This window comes from Gekko japonicus, unplaced genomic scaffold (assembly GCF_001447785.1).
Source record: "Gekko japonicus isolate JY-2015 unplaced genomic scaffold, Gekko_japonicus_V1.1 scaffold305, whole genome shotgun sequence".
Taxonomy (NCBI): domain Eukaryota; kingdom Metazoa; phylum Chordata; class Lepidosauria; order Squamata; family Gekkonidae; genus Gekko; species Gekko japonicus.
The window spans coordinates 785,319-793,849 of NW_015165839.1; positions in this window are offsets into that span (position 1 = coordinate 785,319).

The following is an 8,531-nucleotide window of genomic DNA, read 5'->3' on the forward strand; positions in this document are numbered from 1 at the left end:
GTCTGTTGTGATGAGGGGAAGGGAAAAGAGTTTGTAAGCAGCTCTGAGACTCCAAGTGAAGGGCGGGGTATAAATCCAATCTCCTCCTCCTCCTCCTCCTCCTCCTCCTCTTCTTCTTCTTTGGCCCTCCAGAATTTGGAACAAGACATGAGTAATTCTAGAGCCCCATGGATCCTGTCCTGGATAGCCCAGGCTAGCCTGATCTCATTGGATCTCGGAAGTGAAGCAGGGTGAGCCTTGGCTAGTATTTGAATGGGGAATACCAGGGTCACAGTCAGTGTCCCCTCTAAGCTGAGTTAGTGTGAGCCACCTCGGTTTTTTAGCCTCCAGCTCACACATTTCTGCCTTAGCTCAGGAAGGAGGGCTCCAGAGCAAACTGATTGATGCAGGAGCCCAATCGCTCGCTCACAACATTAATGCTAGTAGCCCACAAAGTAGAAATTTTGCTCACCTGACCCCACAGCTTACAGGAGACATTGGTCACAGTGTGGAGGCAGGCCATGGCCAACCACCTCTGAATGTTTCTTGCCTTGAAAACCCCACCAGGGGTCACCCTATGTCAGCTGTGACTTGACAGTACTTTCCCCCCCCCATCCTACCAAACATCTCTTACGGGGAAGATGCCGTCTCTCACTCCTGTAGTCAGTTTGCTGTTGCCCCACAATGTTTTGTTGTTCAGTCGCACAGTCGAGTCCGACTCTTCGCGACCCCATGGACCAGGTCACGCCAGGCCTTCCTGTCTTCCGCCGTCCTCTGAAGTTTGCTCAGTTTCATGTTCGTTGCATCGATGTCACTGTCTAACCATCTCATCCTTTGCCGTCCACGTCTTCTTTGACCTTCAGTCTTTCCCAGCATCAGGGTCTTCTCCAGGGCGTGCTCCCTTCTCATTGGGTGACCGAAGTATTTGAGCTTCAGTTGCCCCACAACTACTCAAGACAAATCGATTTTTAGACCCCACCATCCCTTCCTGGCAGACGACGATGGCTCTCATCCACCTGTCTGTCTGCATCCATTGTTCCCTTTCAATAACTATGCCATATTGAGAGAAGAGGGGAGGAGGAGAAGGAGGAGCGAGGCTTCTTTACTGCCCATTACAGGATGAAATGACTCAGAACAGTATTACATGCCTGCTGTGTTCCCATTTAGTTCCATTCATCGGACGAAATCCAATGATAGATGAACTCCCCCATGCCTGACTCAAAGTTGCTCACTTTTTTTGGCGAGCATCCCAACACTTGAAAACGCTTGATGGGCATCTGTGTTTGCTAGAACACTCATAAAAACGCACTTGCGGACACAGACACCGGGCTCCCCCTCTCTCAGCCACTTGCCTTCTGCCGGTTCCTCCCCTTGGCCAAGCCACAATCTCTTCCCTTTTTTGGGGGGGGGGGCAGGCAGGAGAAGAGTAACCTACAACAAGTTGTTGTTGTTCAGTCGCACAGTAAAGTCCGACTCCTTGCGACCCCGTGGACCACATCACGCCAGGCCCTCCTGTCTTCGTTCGTGCTCCGGAGTTTGCTCAACTTCATGTCCGTTGCATCGATAACACTGTCTAACCATCTCATCCTTTGCCGCCCCCTTCTTCTTTGACCTTCAGTCTTTCCCAGCATCAGGGTCTTCTCCAGTGAGTGCTCCCTTCTCATTGGGTGGCCAAAGTATTTGAGCTTCAGTTTCATTATCTGGCCTTCCAGGGAACAGTCAGGGTTGATTTCTTTTAGGATTGACTGATTTGATCTTCTTGCAGTCCAAGGGACTCTCCAGAGTCTTCTCCAGCACCATAGTTCGAAAGCATCTATTCTTCGGCGCTTGGCCTTCCTTATAGTCCAACTCTCGCAGCCATACATGACTACTGGGAATACCATCGCTTTGACCATATGGACTTTTGTTGGCAAGGTGATGTCTCTATTATGCTGATCTTATTTGTCAGTAATTGCTTATTTTAATGTTGTATGTTTTCATTATTATGTACACTGCCCTGAGCCCTCTGGGGGAGGGTGGAAGAAGATGATAATGATGGTAGTGGCTCATCACCATCATTGGCTAATCCTTCTTTCATGAATGCACATATGAAGCTGCCTTATCATCAGTCCATCAAAGTCAGATTGGCAAGCAGCTCTCCAAGATCTCAGGCAGAGGTCTTTCACATCACCTCCCGCCTGGTCCTTTTACAAGGTGAGTATGGTTGCCATGTTCCCCCTGATCACTGGAGGGGGGGGGATGGGGTTCCCAGAACCAGGTTGGGAAACTCCTGGAGATTTTGAGGTGGAGCCTGGGGAGGACAGGGACCTCTGCTGAGTACAGTGCCATAGAATCCACCCTGTAAAGCGGGGGTGTCAAACTCATTTGTTATGAGGGCCGGATCTGACATAAATGAGACCTTGTTGGGCCGGGCCATGTGTGTCATAAAATGTAATGCCAGGTAGCAATGACAAAGGTTTTTTTTTTTTTACTAAAAATATAAACACGCTCAAAACATTAGCACTCTTGCAATATTTTGCTTATTTAATAGTGTCTGATAATTGACACCTCTTGTTCTGAATGATTGCATCGAAATGTCTGTCCTGTTGCAGTCTTGAGTATGCTTTTGTGTATCTGTAAGCTGCAAACCTACGATGACGCAGCAGCAGCAGAACTGGAAGAAGAAGCAGCAGAAGAAAGCCAGTTCCACTGTAGGCCTGATAGAAGCCCTCCGGGGGCCTGATCCGGTCCCCGGGCCGCATGTTTGACACCCCTGCTCTGAAGAATCCATTATCTCCAGAGGAACTGATCTCTGTCATCTGGAGATGAGCTACAGGTAACAGGAACACATGAAGCTGGTTTATGTTGAATCGGACCCTTGGTGGATCAAAGTCAATATTGTCTACTCAGACTGGCTGCAGCTCTCCAGGCTGACGTCTTTCCCATCACCTTCCACCTGATCCTTTAACTGGAGATGCCGAGGATTGAGCCTGGGACCTTCTGCACGCCAAGCAGAGGCTCTGCCACTGAGCCACGACCGCTGCCCCCCTCTGGAAATGGTTGCAATTCTTTCTCAAACTTGGCCGGGAGGTAGGGCTGCCAAGTGGGGGCGGGTGGCGGGTAAACCCCCGCTTTGGAGGCCCGATTTCCGCCGCCACGGAATCGGGCCCCGGGGGGAACTCTGCCCCTCGAAGCGCAGCGTGGCTAAGTCACCAGAGGTGATGCAACCATGTCGATCACATTGGGGGCGTGGCCCCGATCGTCGGAGGGAAAACTCTATGGTTTTCCCTCCGACGATTGGAGCCATGGCCTCAACGTGATCGACGTAGCGCATCACTTCCTGTGACGTGCTGGTGGCGTGCGTGAGCGTTGCGCGCGCGCATCGGCGGACAGCTGCCAGAGCCCGGCGAGGCTCCCCTGCCGGTAAGAGGAATCAACTTGGCAACCCTACCGGGAGGGCAGGACAATAAATAAATGAATAAATAAATAAATAAATAAATAAATAAACTCATCTCGACTGGTGGCTGCTACCACATCTTGTGGGAGTGAATCCCATGAGTCACATTTCAAGAAGTCCACAGCAGCGCTACATTCAGGCAGATTCTTAGAAGGAGGAGGAGGAGGAGGAAGAGAAGGAAGCCAAGCTTGTGTCTCCTCCGTGGAGAAACATCTTTGCCATTCTGCTATCTCTCACTGTTCCCATTTTTTAAAAAAGGAAAGGAAAGGAAAGGAAGCGTTGAAATAACTCACTGGAAAGCTGCATGACGCAACACAGCCATTTGCAAAGACCCTGGCCTTTCTTCGGCGAGACCTTGATTGTCAAAGCTATGAAACCCCAGTGGAAGAAAGGTTTCCATCAGAGGCACTTTGCGACTTGGCGCTTTCTAGCAGCGGGGGGCACCGTCTTTGGAGACAGCCGCATGAGCAAAGGTGCTCCATTCTTCCCCCTCCCCATATGTTTCTTCTTCCCCCTACCCGGTGGGAGCTGCAGGCGGGGTCAGGAGCGCACGCGGCACATTTCCAAGCGTGCGTCTCCAAATCTCTCTTCGGCAAGTATGATTAGACCTCATCACAGCTCATGCCGTCTCCCGCTGGGCACTCTTATTTCAGAGGTATATATTTTTTTCCTGTGGAAGTTGCCAGCTGGCTCTAGAGGAATCTTTTTTATCCAGGAATAAAAGAGTGAACGCCTTGTCTGATAGGGTACAATATATCTATATATACCTGATTAAAAGAAGAATGGGCCGTGGGGCAAGGACTGTTGCGTTCAAGTCGTGTTTGCCCAACTTTTTTCAATCCACCCCATTCCTTTTAAACCTACTGCACGTCTCCCGGGACCAGGGGTCGTTTCGTAGAAAAAGAGCTAGGGGAACTCATTAGCATAACTCATTAGCATATGCCACACCCCCTGACATCACCGGAAGTGTGTCATAAGTCCACACCCCTTGCCATCACCGGAAGTGTGTCATAAGGCCACACCCACCACTCAGTTAGTCTTAGTCTTAAAGGTTAGTCTTAAAGGTGCTATTTGAACTCTTGGACTATTTTGCAGCAACAGAGTAACACAGCTACCTCGGGGAAGCTCCTGGATGGGGCTGGGAGTCCTTGCGGAGGCCACGTGGAGTGGCCTCGGCCAGGCAGAGGGGGAGGATGCCAACTTACCCTCCTGCTTCTTCCTCCTTCTGCAACAGAATGAGGATGGAAGCAGGGGGCGGCCGGAAGAAGGGGGCGGGGCTTCGTCGTGTGCCCCGCCCCCTGCATCTCACCCGGGGGAACTGCGATCCCCCGCGATCCCCCCCAAATCGACCTCTGCCCGGGACATCAGAATTGGACTGGGCCCTTTCTTACGTGCCCAGGGAAATGCTGATTGCCACTTTGGGGTCAGGAAGCAATTTTTCTCCAGGCCAGTTTGGCTGGAGATCCTGGAGGTTCTTTTGTCATCTTCTGGGCATGGAGCAGGGGAGGGATTTGTGTATTTCCTGCATTGTGCAGGGGGTTGGACTAGATGACCCTGGAAGTCCCTTTCCAACTCTATGATTCTATGGGGCGTGGCTCAGAGGCTGAATACCTGCCGTGCATACTGGAAGTCTCTCCTTCAGTCCTTGGCATCTTGTTGTGGACCCCTGACTCCTTTTCCCCAGGTGAAGAAGCTGAAGGCTCAGACAAGGAGGAGGTTGAGTCCCTGGGCCACCCTAGAGCAATGTTCCCTCTAAGCCGTGGAGTCTTGTGAGCAAAAATTCTCCTTTGTGAGCTACTGGCATTAAAGTTGTGAGCGAGCGATTTGGCTCCTGCATAAATTAGTTTGTTCTGGAGCCACCCTTCCTGAGCTAAGACAAAAATGTGTGAGCCAGAGGCTAAAACACTGTGAGCTAGCCCACACTAACTCAGCTTAGAGGGAACACTGCCCCAAAGGGAAGCAGTTGAGATGCCTCCTGGAGCCCCCTTTGATGTGTGGGGAGAGTCCCAGGAGGCTGGGCCAGCTTTCTTGCTCTGGGATATAGCCCTGTTTTCCCTCTCAGACTCAAACCCTGAAACCGACCCACCTAGGGTTGCCAACATCCAGGTGGGGCCTGGAGATCTCCCAGAATTACAGTGGCTCTCCAGAGTTCTTCTGGAATTACAGCTAATTCCCAGGTTTCAGTGATGAATTCCCCTGGAGGAGGTTGCAACTTTGGAGGGCAAAGAGCCAGTTTGGTGTAGTGGTTAAGTGCGTGGACTCTAATGTGGGAGAACCGGGTTTGATTCCCCACTCTTCCACTTGTAGCTGCTGGCGTGACCTTGGGCAAGCCATAGTTCTGTCAGAGCAGTTCTTGAAAAAGAGCAGTTTCTGTCAGAGCTCTCTCAGCCCCGCCTACCTCACAGAGTGTCTGTTGTGGGGAGGGGAAGGGAGTTTGTAAGCCCCTCTGAGACCCCGAGTGAAGGGAGGGGTATAAATCCAATCTCTTCTTCTTCTTCTCTTCTTCTACGGTCGGATTGCCAACTACTAGGCTGGGCTTGGAGTTCTCCCAGAATTACATCTGATCTCCAGATCACATAGATCAGTTCTCCCGGAGAAGACAGGTGCTTCAGAGGGTGGATTCTATGGTGTTGCATCTGTGCTGAGCTCTCTCTCTTGTGAAAATTCCATTTCCGTAGGCTCCATCCCCAAATCTTCAGGAATTTCCCAATCCAAAGGTGGCAACCCGGCCCCCACCCCCAGCACCTGCTGCGGGGCCTGAGGTTTCTCCCCAACTGACCTCTCAAGCCCACGGGCCCAGAATCACCCCAGCCCTATCTGAGCATCATCTGCCACAGGCCCATAGCTATGTTGAGGCTTGGGGGGGGGGGCTCTGCCCCCTTTCTTAAATATACAGCCCCACAAAAATTTCTCCTGTAAATGCTTTTTTCAATCACTTTAAAACATTTTTAAAGGTGTGTGCTCCTTTAAGCAGAGTGGGGTGCTGTCCTTTAGTTCCTGCACTGGTCAAGGGGGTTGGAGTAGGTGACCTCTAGGATCCCTTCTAACTCCTTTAAGAGTGTTTTTTTCTGCCTGTTAGCTTTCTTGGCTCTAGAAGTCACCACCCCCATCTTCCTTCTTGTTATCAGACTCTGCCATTACCAGGCACGGTGCCTTTAAGAACTAGTCATCTTCGCTCCGACCATACGGAATGGCCTTCTTGAAAAATTAAGGAAGGCACATTCTCTTCTGGCCTTCACGAGACCTTGTAAAGCTGAGGTCTTCGGGAAGGTTATTGAAGGCGATTGGACATGACAGCTGTCGTCGTGTTCTCTCATGTCACTGGCATTATGTTTTCAAAAAGATTGTTCTAAATCGTCCTTGTCTGCAGTTGGGTCGCTTGATGGGACAAAAGCCGGACGGGCTTTCGAGCCGAGCCACCCAAGGGACTGCGCTACTAAGAGGGCACTGATGAATCACAGGGAAGGCTTCAGCAGGTTCCCGGCCATCAACCGCACGGGAGCTGGATGGGATGTAGCTCGGTGGCAGAGCATCTGCTTGGGATGCAGAAGGTCCCAGGTTCAGTCCCTGGCATCTCCAGTTAAAGAAGAAGACATCAGATTTATACCCTGCCCTTCACTACCCAAAGGTGTCTCAGAGCAGCTTACAATCTCCCTTCCCTCCCCGTCCCCCTTCCCACAACAGACACCCTGTGAGGTAGGCGGGGCTGAGAGAGCTCTTTCGAGGACTGCTCATGAGAGAACAGCTCTGAAAGGACTTATGACTGACCCAAGGTCACACCAGCAGCTGCGTGTGGAGGAGTGGGGAATCAAACCCGGTTCTCCCAGATTAGAATCTGTGCTCCTAACCACAACACCAAACTGGCTTAAAGGAATCAGGTGATACCAAAGACCTTTCCCTGAGACCCTGGAGAGCTGCTGCCAGTCTGCGCAGACACTTCCGACCAGGGGTCATTTTGTAGAAAAAGAGGTGCAGGAGCTCATTAGCATAACTAATTAGCATAACTTATTTGCATGTGCCGGAAGTGTGTCAAAAGGCAACACCCGCCACTCAGGCTCCACTGGACTGTTTTGGATTGCTAGCTATTGGGGGGGGGGGACATGCAGATCTGTCCTCACAGAGGAGGGAGAGCTTGTACCTGAATAAAACTCGGTCTTAAAGGTGCCACTGGACTGTTTTGAGCCGGGGGGCTGGGTGGGGGCTCTGCAACGTACCTGGCTGCTTCTTGCTCTGACTGAGGGCTGCTGGGAGCTGGGGGTGGGGCTTGTTGCATGTGCCCACCCCCTGGGCTCTTTACTGCCGGAGCTCCGCTCCTGTGCGCTCCTGTAATGACCCCTGCTTCTGACCTTGATGGACCAAGAAGTCTGATTCAGTATCAGGCAGCTTCATGTGTTCATGTGTATGTGAGTGGGCTGCTATGCCCTCCTGGGCTTATGGCATCTCCAGCTGAGTCCAAGCCCAGGGTGCCTCGCTGGGGGCAACTAAAGTTCTCAAGACAGCTCTAGATACAATTGTGGGGGGGAAATGTTTTAAATAAAGGGTGGGAGACCCAAAGGGAAGGGCTACTGCATTCATGCGCCACTTGCAATCTTTGTCTCTCTTGACAGACATACAGACAGAAAAATAAGGAACTGCCTATCTATTGGGTTGAGAAATACTTGGAAATTTTGGGGTTGGAGCCTGGGGAGGACGGGGTTATGGGTGGGGAGGGACCTCAGCAGGGTCCAATGCCACGCAGTCCACCCTCCAAAGCAGCCATTTTCTCCAAAGTATCTGACACTAGTTATCTGGGGATGAATTGTAATAGTGGGAGCTCTCCAGGTGAGAAAGAAAGAAAGAAAGAAAGAAAGAAAGAAAGAAAGAAAGAAAGAAAGAAAGAAAGAAAGAAAGAAAGAGAGAGAGAGAGAGAGAGAGAGGGGAGGGAGGAAAGGGAGGGGGAGGGAGGGGGAAGGAAGGAAGGAAGGAGGAAAGAAAGAAAGAAAAAGAAAGAATGAAAGATGGAAGGGAGGAAGGAAGGAAGGAAGGAGAGAAAGAAAGAGGGGAGGGAGGGATGGAGGAAAAAAGAAAGAAAAGAAAGAAAGAAAGAAAGAAAGAAAGAAAGAAAGAAAGAAAGAAA